At 39.1% G+C, this 22,401-nt stretch overlaps 1 long non-coding RNA gene and 1 other non-coding gene across 2 annotated transcripts in view; one reads left to right on the forward strand and one right to left on the reverse strand.

Annotated features, from left to right (window-relative positions):
• The window catches only part of LOC115854030 (uncharacterized), a 297,742-nt gene that overhangs the window by 24,267 nt on the left and 251,074 nt on the right, over positions 1-22,401 (forward strand). The gene's annotated exons all lie outside the window — the stretch shown is intronic.
• On the reverse strand, positions 6,882-6,954 carry TRNAG-UCC (transfer RNA glycine (anticodon UCC)). Its single transcript has one exon. It is a non-coding gene; the product is annotated as a tRNA-Gly (tRNA).

The following is a 22,401-nucleotide window of genomic DNA, read 5'->3' on the forward strand; positions in this document are numbered from 1 at the left end:
ATAAAGCCCTCCCTTGGCACCTTTACAAAATTTTCAGTAGAATCTACATTGCTTATAAGTATTTGAAGTGTGGGTTTTCCTTGGAAGGGACTTGAATATGTTCTGATTCCTACTTCAAGTTTGACATGGGGCCAAAATGGAGGCTTCCATGGCAGGCCTACATAAGGAAACTTTTAGGTGTAGGATTAGCAGAACTAATAAAGACCTATTCAAGTAACTAAGAGAAGTGTTAGGAAAAGAACCATAAAAATGGCAAAAATTCATACAATTAGAGCCCTCCTTTTGGTTTAGGAGTCTGTCTCCCCAAAATATCTGTTTTAAATGTTTAAATGTTGCCTAGGCAAGGATATTTTGGTAGGGTCCATCCCATTTTTCATTAACACACTTGTTGAGACTAATTAGCTTCTTTGATAAAAAGTGAACAGAGCCTTGAAAGAAAAGGCAAAAGGAAAATATTTATAGTTATGATGACCTGCCCTCCTCTTTGCCCTTACCTAGAGTGGCAACTGGGTCATGGGGAAATGATGGAAGTTACATTCTACCAGCACGCACCTGCAACATCTTGGGGCAGGCATGACAGTGGCCACCCCTGCTCCAGGCTGGCAGCACCACAGTGCATTTGGTGGGTGTGTTGGCAGGGGCAAGCTCTCAGTACCCCCATCAAGGTACCAAGTGCCTCTTGGAGTGGAGGTTGCAATCCTTTGGGGATTGCCCGTCTGCCATGGGTTAAGGTGGTGGGCCATGGGAAGGGAGATTGACTTCTTGCCCCTGTCCGGGGCACAGTGCATAGGTCCTGCAGCTGGCAAGAGGTGAACTTGCTCTTAGAGAAAAACATAGGCAGAACACTCCATGACATAAATCACAGCAAGATCCTTTTTGACCAACCTCCTAGAGAAATGGAAATAAAAACAAAAATAAACAAATGGAATGTAATGAAACTTAAAATCTTTTGCACAGCAAAGGAAAACATAAATAAGACAAAAAGACAACCCTCAGAATGGGAGAAAATATTTGCAAATGAAGCAACTGACAAAGGATTCATCTCCAAAATTTACAAGCAGCTCATGCAGCTCAATATCAAAAAAACAAACAACCCAATCCCAAAATGGGCAGAAAACCTAAATAGACATTTCTCCAAAGATATACAGATTGCCAACAAACACATGAAAGAATGTCAACATCATTAATCATTAGAGAAATGCAAATCAAAACTACAATGAGATATTACCTCACACCTGTCAGAATGGCCATCATCAAAAAATCTACAAACAATAAATGCTGGAGAGGGTGTGGAGAAAAGTGAACCCTCTTGCACTGTTGGTGGGAATGTAAATTGATACAGCCACTGTGGAGAACAGTATGGAGGTTCCTTAAAAAACTACAAATAGAACTACCATATGACCCAGCAATCCCACTACTGGACATATACCCTGAGAAAACCATAATTCAAAAAGAGTCATGTACCACAATGTTCACTGCAGCACTATTTACAATAGCCAGGACATGGAAGCAACCTAAGTGTCCATCGGCAGATGAATGGATAAAGAAGATGTGGCACATAGATACAATGGGATATTACTCAGCCATAAAGAGAAACGAAATTGAGTTATTTGTAGTGAGGTGGATGGACCTAGAGACTGTCATACAGAGTGAAGTAAGTCAGAAAGACAAAAACAAATACCGTATACTAACACATATGTATGCAATCTAAAAAAAAAAAAAGGTCATGAAGAACCTAGGGGCAAGATGGGAATAAAGATGCAGACCTACTAGAGAATGGACTTGAAGACTCGGGGAGGGGGAAGGGTAAGCTGGGACAAAGTGAGAGAGTGGCATGGACATATATACACTACCAAATGTAAAATAGATAGCTAGTAGGAAGCAGCTGCATAGCACAGGGAGATCAGCTCGGTGCTTTGTGACCACCTAGAGGGGTGGGATAGGGAGGGTGGGAGGGAGGGAGATGCAAGAGGGAAGAGATATGGGGATATATGTATATGTATAGCTGATTCACTTTGTTATAAAGCCGAAACCAACACACCATTGTAAAGCAATTATACTCCAATAAAGCTGTTAAAAAAAAAAAAAGAGGTGAACTTGGCAGCTGGTGGATGGTGGGTGCACACATTTGTGGAATGGCGCCCCGGGGTGCCTTTGAGAGGCATCTTGAAAGTATCCCCGGGCAAGGAAACAGGACATTAAGTAGCAAATACAAAACACCATGATGAGTTGAGAGAGAAGAAGAAAGAAGAATGTTTTATATTTTGGTATCTTTAATATTACAGTACTTTGGCAATTTTTCTGCTTTTTGAACAAGGCACTATATTTTCATTTTTTACTGGGCCCTGCAGATAATGTGGCCAGTCCTGTCTGTATGCATTCCACTTCTTTTCCTTTCTAAGTAACAGGTTATAACATCAGACATGGTGATGTGTCTTTAATTCGTGAAAATAAGCCAATTTTTACAACACATGTTATTAATCTTCAGTTACCTTTGATGGATTTAGCAAAGGGGAATCAGTTTTTCCCATACCCATAAGAATCACCATATTGTTAAATTCACTTTATTGAATGATTTAAAATTAATAAGCAGGGAAGAAAATTTAGTAGTTGTCAGTAATATTTCATTTTAAATTGCAGTAATTTCTTTTCTGGATGTTCTTGATATCCAGCAACCATGATATAAAATGTTGCTTCTGTATAGATATTATATGACATAGGAGAATTTATTTTCAGTTCTGAGGCATACAAGTCTTCTAAAAATAAAATAAGCATTAAAAATAATTGAGGGGACTTCCCTGGTGGAGCAGTGGTTAGGAGTCTCCTTGCCAATTCAGGGGACACAGGTTCGATTCCTGGTCCGGGAGGATCCCACATGATGCGGAGCAACTAAGCCCACGAGCCACAACTACAGAGTCTGTGCACCACAACTACTGTAGCCCGTGCACTAGAGCCCATGCTCTGCAACAAGAGAAGCCACTGCAATAAGAAGCCCACGCACCAGAACGAAGAGTATCCCCTGCTCGCTGCGACTACAGAAAGTCCACGTGCAGCAACAGACCCAACGCAGCGGGAAAAAAAAAAAAATTTAATCTTTGAAATATGCATTTGCTGTCTCTTCTTTTGTTAGGGAAGTGGTATAGCTTAGTAGAAAGAACCCAGGATTCTGAGATAGAAGAAGAAAATGGACAAGTTATTTAACTTTTCTGGTTCCTAGTTTTATGTTTGTTAAATAAAGACCTTCAAGTAACTAGAAAATTTCTCAGGTTTCTTCCAACCCTGGAATCCAATGAAGTTTGAGTAGCATGCTTTAAACACACACATACAAACATACACACACTTTATTTATTTGAATGAATACTACTACTATTAAACAATTTTTTATTTATTTATTTTTTTTCCGGTACGCGGGCCTCTCACTGTTGCGGCCCCTCCCGCTGCGGAGCACAGGCTCCGGACGTGCAGGCCCAGCGGCCATGGCTCACGAGCCCAGCCGCTCCGCGGCACGTGGGATCCTCCCAGACCAGGGCACGAACCCGTGTCCCCTGCATCGGCAGGCGGACTCTCAACCACTGTGCCACCAGGGAAGCCCTAAACTATTTTTAATAACTATGGGTCTTGGAGCGTATTTGAATGAAATGAATAGAAACGTATTGAATTTACTCAAGTAAAAATTCTTTTTTTCTTTTTGAGAAGTTGTGTCATGTAGAACAAGAATGTAAAAAATATACATGTGTGAATACATATTAAAAATAACTATAAAGTAACCACCATCCAGACTAAGAAATAGAAAACTGCCATACCTTAGAAGCCCCTTGTTTGCACCTCTCTGAACACATCTCTCTCCCTCCCCTGCAGAGGTAACTGTTATACTGCTTTTTTGAGAAAATCATTCTCTTGTTATTCTTTACAGATTTTACCATCTATATAGGTGGTGTTAAATCATATGTTATTTTTAAAAGAGTTGTATTATAAAAATAACATTTTGCAGTTCCCAAAGAAACCAGGAACAACTAAGCCATAGGAAGGACAGGAATCAATACATTTTGGCACTCTCAGTATCAAGGTTTAGAGACCTTTGTTCTAGTGCTCTACCAATTAATGTGCCTCAGCTATTAAAGTATTGAGATAGAAAATCTTATTAGCTGAAATGGCTTTTTTCTCCTTAGTCAGATGTCTACCTCTGATCCAATCAGCTGTGGCTGAGGAGATGGCAACATAGTAGAAAAAGGGCAGCCACAGTAGTCCCAGTCATTTATTCAAAGGTTATATACACTGTTCAGGAAATAGCTAGATACAATGAATAATTCAGTCAATGATGATGTCACTTTATTTATTTATTTATTATTTATTTTTTGCCTGTGTTGGGTCTTCATTGCTGTGCGCGGGCTTTCTCTAGTTGCAGCAAGTGGAGGCTACTCTTCGTTGCAGTGCGTGGGCTTCTCATTGCAGTGGCTCCTCTTGTTGCAGAGCACAGGCTCTAGGCGCGCAGGCGTCAGTAGTCGCAGCATACAGGCTCAGTAGTTGCAGTGCATGGGCTGTAGGGCGTGTGGGCTTCAGTAGTTGTGGCTCGCGAGCTCTAGAGCGCAGGCTCAGTAGCTGTGGCACATGGGCTTAATTGCTCTGTGGCACATGGACTTAATTGCTCCGCGGCATATGGGGTCTTCCTGGACCGGGGATTGAACTTGTGTTCCCTGCATTGGCAGGCAGATTCTTCACCACTGTACCACCAGGGAAGTCCTGATGTCACTTTAAACAAGTCTGAACTACCATTGGCTTTATTTTCTCATCAATAAATACTGTATTTCACATTCTGTTATAAAATATCTTCAGATCTCTAAGAGAAAAAAATGCTAACCTTAATTTCGTTAAATTGGCATAGGAAATAATTTTCCTTCTTATTATTTTATTTAATTATTACTAGATGTTTCTTGGGTGTCTGTGTTGCCCCTTAATGGAGAAATTCATTGAATCTCACCCACTGCTGCTCTGCATTGGGCTTGTGCTCTCTAGCCAGGCCCATATCTTCTTCTTTTCCCAAACCAATTAAGAATATCAAATGCCACTTGTTCAATAACAAATGTGATGGAATTAAATGCATTCTTTTCTTTTTACCATATAATTTTAAACATAAATTGTGTATTAAGGATGCAGATCATTGATTCTACCCATCCTCTATTTCTAAAAGATTCTGACTCTTGCCTCCATCACAATAAAGCCCTTGCTGGCCTGTTTGTACAATGTGATCCCACCCCTCCCCTGGACTTAGGCAAGTAAGCAAAGGGCAGACACTTGGCTGGCCCAAGGAGATGCACCCTATTTTGTAGCTAAACCAATCAAATCCTCCTTTTTGAACATTTGAGAAAGGAGACACAGAAACCTAGGGAGTGGTTAGCTGCATCATTTTCATAGGGGAGCTGGAAAAGGTGACTGCCCTGTTCCCACCCTTGCTTTCTCCTTGAATTCTGTAAGATCAGTATTTCTTAAATCACAGATCAAGAGTATAATAAACACTTGAACTAATTTGAGTAGGTTACTTGAAATAAAACTTGTTCTAAAACAAATAGAAAAAAATTTAAAATACTTTTTCCTTTTAAAAAAACTAAGTTATTTCCTAAAACAGTAGTTCTCAAATTTGAGCGTGCATCAGAATCAGCTGGAGGCTTGTTAAAGCACAGATTGCTGGGTCCCATCCCAGAATTTCTGATTCAATATATCTGGGATGGGGGTGGGGCATTATAATTCACATTTCTAACAAGCTCCCAGATGATGCTAATATTCCTGGTCCAAGGACCACTCCTTGAGAAACAATGCCCTAGAAATAATCATCTAAGGTGACCATAGCTAACAAGACTTTTTTTTTTTAAACCAAAAATTAAGATTCTTCAGAAGAGTGCAATAGTTATGAGTTCATACCCTGGATGAAGCCAGATAACCTAGATGCAAATCCTGGCTCTGCCACTTACAAAGTGGGTAAACTTGGGCAAGATACTTAACCTTTCTCTGCCTCTTCATCTGTAAAGTAGATAGTCTAATAGATAATACCGGTAGACAGCCTAGCACTATACAATTCCAGGAATCCCATTCATATAGACTACAACATGAATAGCATCACCTAGAATTGTGCAAAGGGGTCATCCTGTTAGGAGTACTTACCTCATGGAGTTGTGATGATTAAGATCATTGTGAGGATTAAAAGAAGCGGAATGCATATGAAGGGTTTAGAACAGTGCCAGCACATGGTAAGGATTCATTAGGTACTAACTATTAGAAAATGGTCCACATCTTGGCTATGCAAAGAAAATACTGAACACATTGTCATGGTAACTGTATCTTTAGTTAAGAATTAAAGGAGTTCAGGTACCACTGTGCAGGTGTAGTAGATTAAAAAAAATTTTTTTTTAAGAGTCGTGTGCTTTGGAGAGCAATTAAGTGGCAAAAGAATGACCCTAATTCTTCCAGGACACAAAACTATCCTTTACCCTCTACACATAACTAGCATAAAATAAAAGTAAGCAAATAGTCACTGCTATCCCTAAATTATATTTTAATTCCTGAAACATTAATTCTCTGATTATCAAGAGGTAGTTAGTATAGATTGGACCCTAATGGTTTTAAAAATTAAGTCAATTCATTTCTCCAACATACTGTGTTCTGACTTAAAATATTACTGAAGGGCATAGGTGATAAATTGCACAATTTTATTTGATAAGATAAGAAACTGCTTTAAGCAGGGAAATTTTTAAAAAACCAAAGTTGTATTTGGAACTGTAGGAATAGTACAAGCCAGGTGAACTTGGTGCCATAAGAAAAGTCCTTTTTATTTATTATTTTTATTTTTAAAATTTTTTGGCTGTTCCGTATGACATGCAGGATCTTAGTTCCCTGACCAGGGATCGAACCTGTGCCCCCTGCAGTGGAAGTGCAAAGTCTTCACCACTGGACCACCAGGGAAGTCCCTAAGAAAAGACCTTTGAGACATGCATGTGAATGTTCATGGCAATATTATTCATAAGAGCCAAAACCTAGAAACAATCCAAATGTCCATCAACTGGTGAATGGATAAACAAAATGTGATATATTGGTTACCTATTGCTATGACCAAATCACCCCAAAACGTAGTGGCTAAAAATAACAAACGTTTATTTTCTCACCATTCTTGTGAGAAATCAAAGGGTCAGGAGTCTGGATCTTGCTTTGTTGGTAACTCTAGCTTAGTCTCTCCTAAGGTTGCAGTCAAGGTGCTGGCCAGGGCTGCAGTCTCATCTGAAGACTGCAGAGGAGGGGTATCTGCTTCCATGCTCACTCATGTGGTGTTAGCAGGCCACAGGTTCTCATTGGCTATTGGCCAGAAACATCAGTTCCTTGCTATGTGGACCTCTCTATAGGGCTGCTCACAACATGGCAGCTCAGAATGAGGGATTCAAGAAAGAGAGAGAGAATTAGAGCCCCCAAGATGGAAACCATAGTCTTTTTATTTTAAATTCTAACCTAATTAGATTTTAACCTAATCTCAGGAGTGATAGCCCACTACATTCTGTTCATTAGGAGTGAGTTACTAGGTCCAGCCCATACTCAATGGGAAAGAATTACACAGGGGCATGAAAACCAGGAGGCAGGGATCATTGAGGGCCATCTTAGAAGCTGCAACCAATGTGGTACATCCATACAATGGTACTATTCAGCAATAAAAAGGAACAAACTACAGGGATATGCTACAAATGGATGAACCTCAAACACTTTAGGCTAAGTATAAGAAGTCAGGCATAAAAGACCACATTCTGTATGTTTCTATTATTTGACATTCTGAAAACACAAAATTATAGAAACAGAAAGTAGGTTAGTGGTTACTTAAGGCTGTGGGGGTGGGGAGAAGGGAATTTTTGGTGGGTGATGGACATATTATTAAAATGGATTGTAGTGATGGCTACACAACTCTATATATTTACTAAAAATCATTAAATAAATACTTACAAAAAAGATGGCATGGGATACAAAACAACTAGCCTGTATGTTTCCAAAAATGTCAATATCATGAAAGGCAGAAGGTATTATGTCAGATTAGAAGAAACTAAAAAGCCATGACAACCAACTCTAATGCATGATCCTGGATTGGATCCTGAATGTGGCAGTGGAGGGCATGGGAGAGATGCCATAAGGACATAAGGAAAATTGGAGAAATTACATATGGCCTGTAGATTAGATAAGAGTATTGTACCAATATTAAACGTTCCAAATAATTGTCCTGTGGTTATGTAGGAGAATGCCCTTGTTCTTAATAAATATATGCTCTTTAGGGTGAAGTTGCATGTTTTCTGCAACTACCTCTCAACTGGTTCAGGAAAAAAAATTGTATGTATAAAGAGAATGTGGAAGAGTGAGAGCAGGGGCTTCCCTGGTGGCACAGTGGTTAAGAATCTGCCTGCCAATGCAGGGGACACAGGTTCGATCCCTGGTCCGGGAAGATCCCACGTGCCGCGGAGCAACTAAACCCGTGCACCACAACGACTGAACCTGCACTCTAGAGCCCATGAGCCACAGCTACTGAAACCTGCACGCCAAGATCCCGTGCTCCGCAACAAGGGAAGCCACTGCAATAAGAAGCCCGGGCGCCACAACAAAGAGTAGCCCCCACTTGCCGCAACTAGAGAAAGCCCGTGGCAGCAACGAACACCCAGTGCAGCCAAAAATAAATAAATAAATATTTTTTAAAAAATGAGAGCAAATGTAATTAATTGTTAACAATTGGTGAATCTGGGTGAAGGGTACATGAGAATTCTTTGTACTGTTTTTGCAACTCTTTTGTAAATTTAAAATTATTTCAAAATAAAAAGTTAAAAAAAATAAAACAAATCTTTGAATGAAATTCTCCCTCTGTCCCTTAGCTTCCAGCCAGGATCAAATACAATTACCAGTACAAACAGAAAAACCAACAGAAGAAAAAAGAAAACAAACGATTTTTGACCTATTACTTATCAGGTACTATTTTTCTTTGTTTTATTTAATTCTTCTAACGCACTTGGAGCAGTGGTTCTTGACCTCATCTGTACCTTACAATCACCTAGGGATTTTAAAACTCCCTGTACCCTGGCAAAAACCACACCAATGAAGTTAAAAGCTCTGGGGGGGCTTCCCTGGTAGTGCAGTGGTTGAGAGTCCGCCTGCCGATGCAGGGGACACGGGTTCGTGCCCTGGTCCAGGAGGATCCCACATGCCGCGGAGCGGCTGGGCCCGTGAGCCATGGCCGCTGAGCCTGCACGTCCGGAGCCTGTGCTCCTCAACGGAAGCTCTGGGGATTGGACCCCGTCATCAGTATTTTTAAAGTTCTCCAGGTGATTCCATTGTGCAGCCAAGACCACTGCCTTGGACATAAAGCTTTATCATCTCCCTCTTAGAATCGTAAAAGTTGAGGCCCAGGGAGATTTTGTAACTTGCCCAGCTTGCAAAAGTGGAAGAGAGGGTAGATGGACATGGGTACACAGAAAAGAAGCGGCATCCATGTGACCCCATTTTCAGGCTCTTACCACCTCACCTTCTGGCCCTCTTGGGTCTTCACCTGGCTTTCCCGAGCGTGGTCTTCAGACAAGGAGCTGAGTTGGATGCTGCAAAATACAATCAGACTTGCTGTGGATTTTAAGGAACTTATAAAATGAACACAAATATATAAAAGGTAGTTAATATTTATAGAAAAATTGTATAAAAGCACATAACTGCTTTGTGAGAGGGTGAAATCTGGTGATGAGAGTAAATTCAATCCAGAAAGTCTTCTTTGATAAGTGGTCAAGAAAGAGAAATTTACATCTCTAGACATTCCTTCTCATGATAACATATCTCCTTTCAAAACAGACAAAACAGACCTTTTTATTTTAATTGTTAAATAAGAAATTTTGAAAAGACTTCACTCCAAATTTAGAATAGTTACATATGCTTCCTTTAAGCCATGCTTCTCAATAACCTGTAAATCACTAGAAAGAATTGTCTCATTTTAATTTAGTCCCATCTATTAATTTTTCATATCGCTGAACAGATAATATTCATGTAATAAACCTTAATTGTTGCTTCTCCTAGGTTTCCCAAACATTTAGAAAATAAGCCTTTTCAAGTGCTATTTAAGCTGAAGAGGAGGAAATTTGACCCACAGTTTATCACTTAGCTCATTAGCATACTAATATGACTACAATTTGCATTTGACTAGGGGGTTGTTTTTTCACTCTTGTAATCTTGTTGGCAGAATATCACAATTTTTGGTTGACTTTTAAAACAAATTGTCTATCTACACTAGGGAAATAAGGTGGTGTTAATACAAGAAGCTTGGAAGTTAATTAATTGCTCTGAAACAATTCCATGTTGGTTTAGCCTCTTAGGTGGTGTTATTTGCACGGCTCTCGCTAATGCTAATGATCAATTCACATTGGCATTTAAACAAAATCAACCCTAAGACATTTCTCACACTTCCTAATGAATGATTCTTTTTTTCTTAGTCTCAAGTTATCTAGTCCTGTGGCGATCTAGGATAGCTCTTTTACTTTGATAAGTAAAAGTGTGGCTGAGACTTTCCAATAGCTTTTTCAGGTAACTAATTCAGAATGAACTAGCTCTTTTCTAGCTGCTTACCCTTCAAAGAATTTACTTTATGGATACACATAGGAAGGAAATTAACTGCACTGTGTTGAGGCAATCTTACTGGTATCAAGATTTTTTTTTTAATATATTTATTATTTATTTATTTACTTTTGGCTTCATTGGGTCTTCATTGCTGCGCGTGGGCTTTCTCTAGTTGAGGTGAGCAGGAACTACTCTTCACTGTGGTGCATGGGCTTCTCCTTGCAATGGCTTCTCTTGTTGCGGAACATGAGCTCTAGGAGTGCGGGCTTCAGTAGTTGCAGCATGTGGGCTCGGTAGTTGTGGCTCGTGGGCTCTAGAGCGCAGGCTCAGTCATTGTTGTGCACGGGCTTAGTTGCTCCATGGCCTGTGGGATCTTTCCAGACCAGGGCTCGAACCCATGTCCCCCATATTGGCAGGTGGATTCTTAACCACTGCGCCACCAGGGAAGTCCCTCGAGATTTTTATTATTAAAAGAAGTAATTAAATATTCTAAGTAATAACATGTTATTCTAAAATAGTCTAAAAATATTTTAGAAGTCCTGTAGTAAAAAGCACATTAACTGTAGAGAGGGGCAGGATATCTCTGGTGTAATGATGCCATTACTTTTTGTATGTGGTAAAGACTGAATGTTTGTGTCCCCTGAAAATTCATACACTGAAAGCTAATCTTCAGTATGATGGTATTTTGGAGGTGGGGACTCAGGGAGGTAATTAGGTCATGAGGGTGAAGCCCTCATTAATGGGATTAGTGCCCTTATAAAAGAGACCTCCAGAGGGCTGCCTACCCTCTTTGGCCATGTGAGGACACAGCAATAATAATATGGTGGTCTATGAGACAGGAAGTGGGCTCTTACCAGACACTGAATCTGCTAGCACCTAGATTTTGGAATTCCCAGCCTTCAGAACTATGAGAAATAAATTTCTGTTGTTCAAGCTACCCAGTCTATGGTATTCTGTTATAGCTGCTTGAATGGACTAAGACAGTATGTGTACAAGAAAACCAGTGTAAGGAGATAGATATAGATATAGATATAGATATAGATATATAGATGTAGGTATAGTTATGTATAGGTATATTTATTGGACAATTGTATATATTTATTGGAAATTATATATATAATACATATGTATAAAATATACATGGAGAGAAACATTTCTTTCCTTTTACGAGACAAGCAAATATTCATTAGGTCCCTGAGTGCAGCTGGTAAGATTGTTTTGATTAGATGAAAGAGTGTCCATTTCAGTGCCCCACTATATACCTGGGTAACAGGTTTGCATCAGATTTCTCTTTCCTGGGACAAAGTGCCTAATACACTCCTTTACAGTGGACAACGGACTTAAAATATCTGTCAGTTAGGAGTCTAAAATAATTAATTAGTAGTGATAGAATTTCTGGAATGCAGACAAGAGGGAGGAAGGAGAATAAGAAGAATGACACTAAGAGTTACCAAGCACCTACTATATGCAGGACACTATGGTAAACACACTTAACCTATGTTGTCCTATTTCATCCTCTCAGCAGCTGTGAGACAGAGGTACCAACTTCCCCACCTGAAAAATGGTGGAGGTTTAATAACTTTCTGAACACGATAAAGTGATAGAGTGGAGATTCACTTGTACAAAGAATTTGAAGAGTTCTATCCATTTCAAAGTCTGCTTTCTTTTCACTACATCATGCTGCTTTCAGAGTGAAAGAAGGTTCAGGGACTCTCCTGGCAGTCCAGCAGTTAAGACTCTTCACTTCCACCGCAGGGGGCACAGGTTCTACCCCTGGTAGGGGAACTAAGATCCCACATCCTGCATGATGTGGCCAAAAAAAGTAAAAACAAAACAAAAACAAAAAAAACAAAGAAGGTTCAGTAAATTCTGATAAAAAAACAAATCTAAAAATTTGATACCCTGTGGAGGGAAATACAACAAGTTTTGGGAGTAGATATGGCAAAAAAGGCATATTGCTCAGGACATGGGAGGAGAAGACTAGAAGATAGCTAGAAATAGAGAACAGAAGGAGAGTGAAGACTTTTCAAGGACCCAGGACTAAGAATCGAATGTGCTTGGGTAACTGACTAGGTTAAAACTCTCAGTATAGATTTCTTCTAAGCTGAACAAAGATGAACTGTGAACCTGTATATGCTTACCTCTATGTAGCTATGGTTTTCAAAGAATAGTGTATCACTTGTAGTGGATTCAAGAAGATTAGCCTGTATTTGTTGCTGTCATTGAGAATTTAGTAAGAGGAGGAATGTAAGAAAAATGAGGGCATTTCTCTAAGATATACACAGGGGAATGAAATTATTGGAGCCATAGGTGTGTGGACCTGCATCTTAATTGGTTATTACCAAAGTTGGGGAGGATAGCTGTTCCTAGAAAGCCACTCGAAGAATATAATCTGACCTCTCTAGGGGAGGAAAAGTGTTATTCAACCCAAGTTCATGTGCCCAACATATGGTGAGGCCAAACCAACCAAAACATCGAAGTTTGGAGCAGAGAAAGGTTTATTGCAAGGAGAACGGGCTGCTTGTGCTCAAAAAGCCCAAACTCCATGACGGTCTTTGGGGGAGAGTTTTTATAGGCAAAATTTGCGGGGAGGACTACGGGGTGTATGACCTTCCTCTGATTGGTTGGTGGTAAGTTAACAGGGTGGTGTTCCAGGAATCTCAATCATCAGCCTTCTGATTCCAACCAGTCTAGATTCCCTGTGCTTATGCTCAGCCTGAAGTTACCATCCTCCACCTGGGAGCCTTAGTTCCTATAGGAACTCAGAGATAAATATCAGATTGCTATACATATCCCCTGAGGAGGAACCAGAACCCTGCCCCATAGCTGCACTATTGTTTCTTGACTGCCTTTCTTTTGTTTCTTCATTCTCTCACTTTCCGAATTAGTAACCATTTGAATCTGCCCTTTGGAACTCAGGGAAGGCCTAGAAGGCTGGAAGCCTTTTTTCCACAAACAAGAAATGTTGGACGCAGAAAGTCTTTTGTACCAGGGAGGGCCCCACAGGGTCCTGCTTGGTTTCAAAAGGAAACTGACTTCAGTCTAACAACAATTCACCAATCTCTTCAAGAACCCATTATGAATGTGGCACTGGATTCTGGAAGGTACTGATAAATCTTCAAAATGGCTCCTGCCTTTGAGGAGCTGATTATATGATGTGGAGCTAGAGCATAGACCTCTGAAACACTAAATACCCATCATAGATGCTGAGTATATGTGAGGGGCTGCCTCGGGAAGTCGGGGGTTGGAGAGGGGTGTTGATAAGGAAGGCCTCCTGAGGAACTGGAGCAGGGCCTTGAAGGCCAGGGAGGTGAGAGAAATTTGGTCAGGGCTAAGAAGAGCAGGAAAGAGAACCAGGTGGGAATATCCAGGCTTGGATCTTCTGAGTCCTGATACATACATATGATATCCACACCGATATATATACAATATGTGCATGAGTGTGAGTATGGCTATATCTCTTTACACTTTAAGAGTACATTACACTTATATTAGTGGTAGGTATAAGTTAATACAGCCACTCTGAAGAGCCATTTGGTAATATCCAGATAATTTGCAGCCTTTGTTCCAACAATTTTATTCTTAGGTATATATCCCAGAGAAATTCCCCCTTTTGTGCTCAAGGGGATATGAATAGAATGGTCATTGCATGTTTTTAACAACAAGATATTAGAGCCAACTTACACGTCAATTTATAGGAAAATGAGTAAAAAGAATCCACTGGAATATCTATGATACAACAGTTAAAATCAATGAAATGGAGCTAAATACACAAACATGAATAAAACTCAAAAACAATGATAAGGGATAAAAGCAAATTGCAGAGTATATTCAGAATGATATTCATATAAAGTTTTAAAAACATGCAAAACAGTCCTATATGTCACATATATGTAGTAAAAATATACTACAATACTACCTGTCAGTGTGGTAAAAAATAAAAATAACCTTCGTGGTAGTGGTAACCCCTGATAGTGACAAAGTTTAATACAACTGGGAAAGGGCCTTCAACAATTTGTGTAATAATTTATTTTTTAAACGGTGTAATAGGTCCATGGGTGCTTATTTTGTTGATCTCTAACATTTTGTATGCCTGTAATGTTTCAACTTAAAAACATTAGAAGAGGTAAAAAGAAGACCAAAAAGATACACAGTGAAACGCTTAATAGTATTTATTGAGATTATAATGCAGATTAAATTTTCTTCTTCATTTTCTATATTTTAAAAAATAAATATATCATTTTTATTTAAAGTTTTATAAATGAAAACAACTTTTAAAAACAGATGCATTACAGAGCCATGCCATTTTGCAAGGGCCTAGAATAGTAACTGGTGTATATTAAAGTCTCAATAAATATTTACTGAATGAATGAAATGAATGGATGAATAATTGAGACCTTAGCAATACAGGCCGGTAGGGAGGAAGAGAAAGTAGGAATGGTGGAGGCAGGCAAGTGCCTGAGGCAGATCCTATATGGTACAACGTACAGTGGCCACATTCCTATTCCTAAGGAGTAGAAGCAATTCAGGTATAATGAGGTTGGACAGAGGCAGAAATGTTAACCTGATCACTTTTCCCCACTCTCAACGAACTATTCCTACCTTCCTTCTCTTTCTCACCTACCTGTGTTGCTGAGATTCATTCCTAGCACCTAAGCCTACCTATCACCATCTGTAGGACAAGTGGGAATGTTTGTATATAAATGGCATCCATGGTCTAAACAGCTAGCCTAGGTAACCTGGGTTGTATCTAGACATGGAATGGATAAAAGCCAGTTAATTTGCACTAGTATTGTCTCAGTTTGGGCTGCTATAACAAAGTATCAAGGATTGGGTGGCTTATAAACAACAGAAATTTATTTCTCACAGTTTTGGAGGCTGGAACTCCAAGATCAGGGTGCCAGCGTGGACAGGTTCTGGTGAGAGCCCTCTTCTGGGTTGCAGACTGCTGACTTCTTATTGTATCTTCATACAGCAGAAGGGGCAAGGGAGCTCTTTGGGGTTCCTTTTGTAAGGGCACTGATCCCATTCATGAAAGCTCCACCCTCATGACCTAATTATCTCCCAAAGGTCCCACTGGCTAATGTTGTTACTTTAGGAGTTAAAATTTCAACATGAATTTTGGGGGGACACAAACATTCAGTCCATAATAAGCATCAAACCCTCAAAATATTATCTCAAATATTTCATTAAGCTGGGGCTGAGGCACCGTAGAGAGATTATATGGATTCAGTAATACATTCCCTTGCTTTAAATTAGTCCATATTTTTATTTGTACCAAAGTTCTTATACACCCAAGCAGAATTATATACCACTTGGTAAGAGTCTGCTTATTAAACTGAAGAACAAGGTAATTCTTTGGGCTTAGGCTATTTGAGGAAAATACAACATGAATCTGCACAGAAAATAGCAGTAATCTTCTAAGTACAGACAAGTCAATTGTATTTGTTGTGCGCTAACAGAAAGACTCCTGGGTTTTAGTAGATAGCCCACTATATAATCATCCTGGCTGAATAGGCTCAGATACTTTGTTTTGAAGAGAGTGCAGAAATCCTGCAGGTTTAATTGCCAATAAATCAGCATGACCTCCACTCCCTGGCACTCCTTTTCTACAATGATCTTTTCAACCAGAAAATGAAGAGATGGATTTTACAGTGTGTGTGTGTACTGCCTATGGTAAGATAACAGAATTATACTTGCCATTTTCTCCATTACAGGCTATGCTAGATAATGAAGGACTCTATTAATGACATGTTCTGTTTGCTTTTAGGTTATTTTCATCTTGTATTGTAGTTACTTCTTTTTGTTATTATGGAGAGCTGTCTTTCTTTTTAAAAAGAGAACCTTCTATCATTAATTCAATATTTTACCATCACCAGAGATTTTATTCCCCAGTTAATTCACAAGAATTTGCATTAAAATATTCTGGATCACTCAAAAAGCTATTCACGAACTGATTGAATTGGATGTTACTCTTAGCTGATTTTCAGATTTGGTTTAAATAGCTATTTTAAATTAATATTTCCAATTCACGACTATAACCAATACAGACATTTTAACACTCATCCATACCCAATGTAACATAAATCTGCTGTTTGCACTGTTGAATTGTTTGTATGTTGACGTTTATTTTAGTTTGAATGAATAATATTCTGTGGTAGATATTTATTTAGATTTTTATACAAACACTATAAGAAAACATCAAAATTTAAAACTACTAAATAGTAGGTTCCACTTTGTGCTTAATTTCGGAGTGCTACTGCTACCTATTCTGAAATTTAGGATGATGCTTTTCTTGCCTGACCACAGGGTGTTGGACCAGATGATTCCTTGAAGCTCTGTCTAGCTCTAAGATCTCTGATGCAACCTGCTGGGTCAGGACACCACCTTATTATGGGCTGTGTGCTGGACAATATTGTTGTGCTTTAAATATACATTTAAAAATGTTTTAAGGGGCTTTCCTGGTGGCGCAGTGGTTGAGAGTCCGCCTGCCGATGCAGGGGACACGGGTTCATGCCCCGGTCCGGGAAGATCCCACATGCCGCGGAGCGGCTGGGCCCGTGAGCCATGACCACTGAGCCTGCGCATCTGGAGCCTGTGCTCCGCAATGGGAGAGGCCACAACAGTGAGAGGCCTGCGTACCACAAAAAAAAAAAAAATGTTTTAAGAGTGAGAAGATTCTGGGATGATGGCAGCAGTGACATAGTTTTTTAATCTTTCCAAATCCCCATATTACAATACCTAGAGCCACTAGATAGCAAAACCGAAAACATTTGTCATAAAATTAGATGATAAGGTATCCCCAGAAAACCCAAACTACAAGCAAATGAGAACAAGCCACCAAAATCCACAAGACCTTCCATTTGTGTGGGAGAAAGCATAGGAAAGCAATAGGGCCTCTGATGCACCTGAAAACAGAGTAGAAAAAATAGCCAATAGATATTTACTGGAAAGGCAAAAGACCAATTTGTGAATAGCAGTTGAAATTGGGAGGTGTTTCCCCTACTCCAATGGCAGATGAATGTGAGAGGCCTACAGGGAGGATGGAAGGGACTAGAACAGATTGGTCTCAATAAGCTTATGAAATTACCAGCTAGGGCTCCCTTCCAGAATAGAGCCTGACCCAGCCTTCTGAGAGTAGAATCAAAATTAATCAAGATAAAGGCAATATAAACAAAGGAAAGAGAAGAACCACAGGCAGGAAATCTCAGGAAGCAAGCAGTTAACACTTTTTAACCCTTCATGGAAACAAAAGAGGGAGCTCTGTGAGGTTAGCAAAGCTACCCTGAACCATGCCTCCTTCTAAAAATTCAGAAATCTCTTTTCACATAAAAATCGACAATAAATTAGTTACTATACCAAAAAAGGGGGAGGGGAAAATAAGGAGCAGAATGACATCACTTCCAACAGTGAAAGGACATCAGAAACATGTGTCCACAGAATACATCGAGACCATAAGCTTTAATTTGACAATAATCTAAAAGGTATTAAGAAAAACAACCTAAATGATATTGACATGAAAAAACATATCACATTTTATTTTAAACGTAAAATTAAAAATAAAAAATCATTTTAGAAATGAAGTCTTAACTAAAAAGAACACAAGAGAACATATAAATAATATCTTAAGGGAAATAAAAGATGAAAAGAGTAAGAATTTTTCAAACGAAAAAGAAGTTAAAAGATTTGGAAACAATTCAAGAGAAAGTGACAAATTAAAGGCAACAAAAATCCAACATATAGATAAAAGGAAGTCCTCAAAAAAGAAATCAAAGTGAAGGAACAAGTCAAATACTAAAAAACATAATTCAAGAAAACTTTGCTGAAATAATAAAGAAAAAAGAACTTAAATTACATGTTGAAAGAGTACACCATGTATCTGAGAGTATTCACCAGGACAACCCCAAGACATAATTTAGTAAAATTAATGACTTTAAAGAAAAAAGGAAAAAATCCTTTAGATATATAGGCAAAAGGAACATGGGATTTATATGACAAACACAATGAGATTATCATCAGACTTGTCAACACTTTATGCCAGACAGAAATGGAGTAACATATTTAAGGCACTCAAAGAAAACAAATGAGAATCAAGGATAAACTGCAAAGCTGACCATCAAGTATAAAAAGCACAGACAAGTCTTTATCAACATGCAAGAACTCTGAGAATATCACTCTCATTTTCTCACTGAGGAGTCTATTAGACAACAACCTTTGGACAATCAAACTGACTAAAGAGACATTGCTATTAGGCCTGCTAATGAGCATTAAACAAATAATTATGTGTACGACTAGGATTAAATAAGGATTAAAAGGGATAGTATGGTATGTAATGGCTCTCTGACAATGTAGATACAGTACAACTACTAAAACTGGGAGGAGAATGGGGAGAGGAATATGGGAAAAATTTTTGTCTGTTCTCAGTAATTCTATTTGTATTTTTCTGAGCCTGTGATGTATATAAAGCAGGGTAATATAAATAGCAGTTATGGAATATTTGAATTCTATTTTACCCTCTGCCCTTGAGTACCAGCATTTTCAGTGTGGAAGACTAAATATAGGAGGGGTTACATAGAAAAACCTACTGTCCTGAATTTGAATTGAAAATATCAATATTAACTTAGAGGTATTTTATGTTTAAAATGTATGTTTTTCTGTAGCTGTGTATTGTTTTATAATAGAAAGGTTTTTCATGTCTCCATCCACTGAAGAGGCCTAGAAACAGTGACAAATCCTGTAGTCATGAGCATACCTAGCAGCCAGATTGTGATCTTGAAAATATCATTTCTCCCTAAAAGAAACCTGTGCTTCTCGGGGAAATGGGTGCTTTCAGCTCTTGGGTAGTGTATTAGTTTGCTAGGGCTGCTGTAACAAAATACCACAATTGAGTGACTTAAACAAGAGAAATTTATTGTCTCACAGTTCTGGAGGCTAGAAATCCGAAATCAAGGTATTGGCAGGGTTGGTTCCTTCTGAGGGTCATGAGGGAAGGATCTATTCCAGGCCTCCCCTCTTGGCTTGTGGATGGCCATCTTTTCCCTATGTTTCTTCACATTGTCTTACCTCTACATGTGTCTCTCTGTCCAAATTTCCCCCTTTTTTCATAAGGACACTAGTTAGATTAGATTAAGGCCTACTCTAATGACCTCACTTTAGCTTAATCACCTCTGTAAAGACCATATCTCCAAATAAAGTCACATTCTGAGGTACTGGGGTTAGGACTTCAACATAAAAAATGGGGGAGGGGGTGTGGTACAATTCAGCCTATAGTAGGCAGTAAATATACAGGATAAACTTCAAGTGCCTTGTTATACTAGATAGTGAGGAAGTTATTAAGATTTACTGGGGTCATAGCCAAAGGCCTAGGAGCCAACCTAAAGAAAAGACAGGACAGTTACAATTTGAAGACAATTACAAATTTACAATAAAATTACAATTTTTAGTATCTATTAAAGTAGTCAACCTCCTTAAAGTAGAGGTCAATAGAGAGCTAATTCACTGTCTTGAAAACTGACAGTGCAAAAGAATCAACTATTTATCCTACTTTTCCTGTATCAACAGTGCCATTGTGTCTCAATAGTAAATGAGGGGAAGCATCTTTTTATAAAAGCATTCAGGCTAATAATTTTAAAAGAAATAACAGATTTAGAGTATCACCATTTTTCAACCCTCAACAAATTAATGGTGTAGTCACTGAGCATCAACGTGCTGCTGACATCACAAAAGGAGAGACAACCAGATGTGTGCCTCCCAGTGAAAGAAAACGTCATCAGCTATTGTCTTAGTCCCCTGGGGCTAATATAACAAAATACCACAGACTGGATGGCTTATAAACAGCATAAATTTAGTGCTTACAATTCTGGAGGCTGCCAGCATGGTTGGTGAGAACCCTCTTCTGGGTTGCAGACTTATCATTGTATCCTCACATGGTGGAAGGCCCTAGGGAGCTCTGTGGGATCTCTTTGATAAGAGTTCTAATCCCATTCATGAAGGCTCCTCCCTCATGACCTAATCACCTCCCTAAGGCCCCACCTATTAATACCATCATTTTGGAGGGTTAGGATTTCAACATATGAATTTAGGGGGGACACAAACATTCAGACCACAGCACCTAGTCTTCCCAGAGGAAGACTTGAATCTAATCATGCCTCTGGACCCAGCAAACAATATAAAGGAAATGAAGACAGAGAAACTTGTTGAACCATGGGTGTACAGTCAGCAGCATTTAGAGTGTAGGAGAGTGTACAGGTTAAGTGATCTGTGTTCTTTAACAGGGTGTAAAGAAAAGGATTGGAGGAGGAACCTATAGATTAAAAGAGACTTAAAAGAAAACATTGCTTAGCAGATAAGACTAAATAATAGTCCAGGAATGTACACTTGGATGTCTTATTACACTTGGGTGATAATACTGTAAAGAAAGCCATGATTGCTATAATGCTCAGAATGGTGGCTACTTTTTTGGAGAGAGGAGGTTATCATTGGAATGAGTATATGGAGGGGCTTTTGGGTGGGGGTGAGGGTTGGCAGAGCTCTATTTCTTGGCTTGGTTGGTGATTACAAAAGTGTTTGCTTTGTAATAACTCATTAAGCTATCTATTTGTTTTGTGTGTTTTTCTGTACCTGTTTTGTTTTTTCAGTAAAAAGTTTGTCTTTTTGTTTTTGTTTTGTTTTGTTTTAAGAGCAGTGCAAAACATAAAGAGCTTTAGTAGAGACTTGTGCTGTATGCTGATTTCATTTCAGGACACTTCTCAGTATCTTCCAAAAAACCTAGTGTGACCACATTTTCCCATTAAATTTAGCAAAGCCTGTTCTTGGCTTAATAGACAAACATACATTTCCATCTACAACCTGATTTAAGAAAAGCATAGAAAGAAAGCAGTGAGAGGCCAACAAAGTAAAAAAAAAAAAACATGTTTTACCATCCAACCATATTTCTGCAAAAAGTAATATTAAGCAAAATTGGGAAAGCATAGGTAGGTGTAAGTATGGCAGCATTAGTAGGGTGGTATCATAAAATGTCCCCGAGAAGCTGTAGAATCCCATATTGTTCAAGTTTACAGCTTCACTCCATTCGATTAGACAAACAAAATGGCTTTTATCCATTTGATCCATTGATGTTTTGACTTTAAGCTACAAAGGAGACAAGTTTACAGGCCTTAAAGACAAATCAGTCTTTAAGTTGTCAGCAAAGATCTCTGAAAGCTAACTTTCCTGAAGTACTAATTAAAGCAAAGAACGAGAGTCCACTGTGTAACCAATAACACATTCCCTGTGATGAGTGAGAAGAGGGCCATGATATCCATATCAGACAGTGTGCAAGTATGTATTGAGCACAGGTTTTTCTATGGAGTCTCAGTTTCACATACGGGGTTGGAGCTCCAAATATATGGTCACCATACTTACTTTACAAAATCGTCCTTTGTCTTCTTTCCTCTAATCTTAATGAAAGCAGGGCTGTACTTGCAAGTAGACCTGACAGATGAATTTAACACATTCTTACAAATTTAAGTTATTTTAACCAGCCCAAGGGAGTTCCCTGGCGGTCCAGTGGTTAAGACTCCATGCTTCCACTGCAGGGGGCATGGGTTCGATCCCTGGTTGGAGAACTAGGATCCCACAAGCTGCGCAGCATGGCAAATAAATAAATGAATGAATGAATGAATGAATAAACGAACCAGCCCAAGAGGTTCTAAGGATGTGCCTCAAAACCCCCCAAGATGCCAATGGAGTTGGGGGGGGAGGTTAGTAAGCAGGCAGTTATTTAAATCCTATCAATTATTTGAGGCCCAGCTCAGC

Source organism: Globicephala melas, chromosome 12 (assembly GCF_963455315.2).
Source record: "Globicephala melas chromosome 12, mGloMel1.2, whole genome shotgun sequence".
NCBI lineage: Eukaryota > Metazoa > Chordata > Mammalia > Artiodactyla > Delphinidae > Globicephala > Globicephala melas.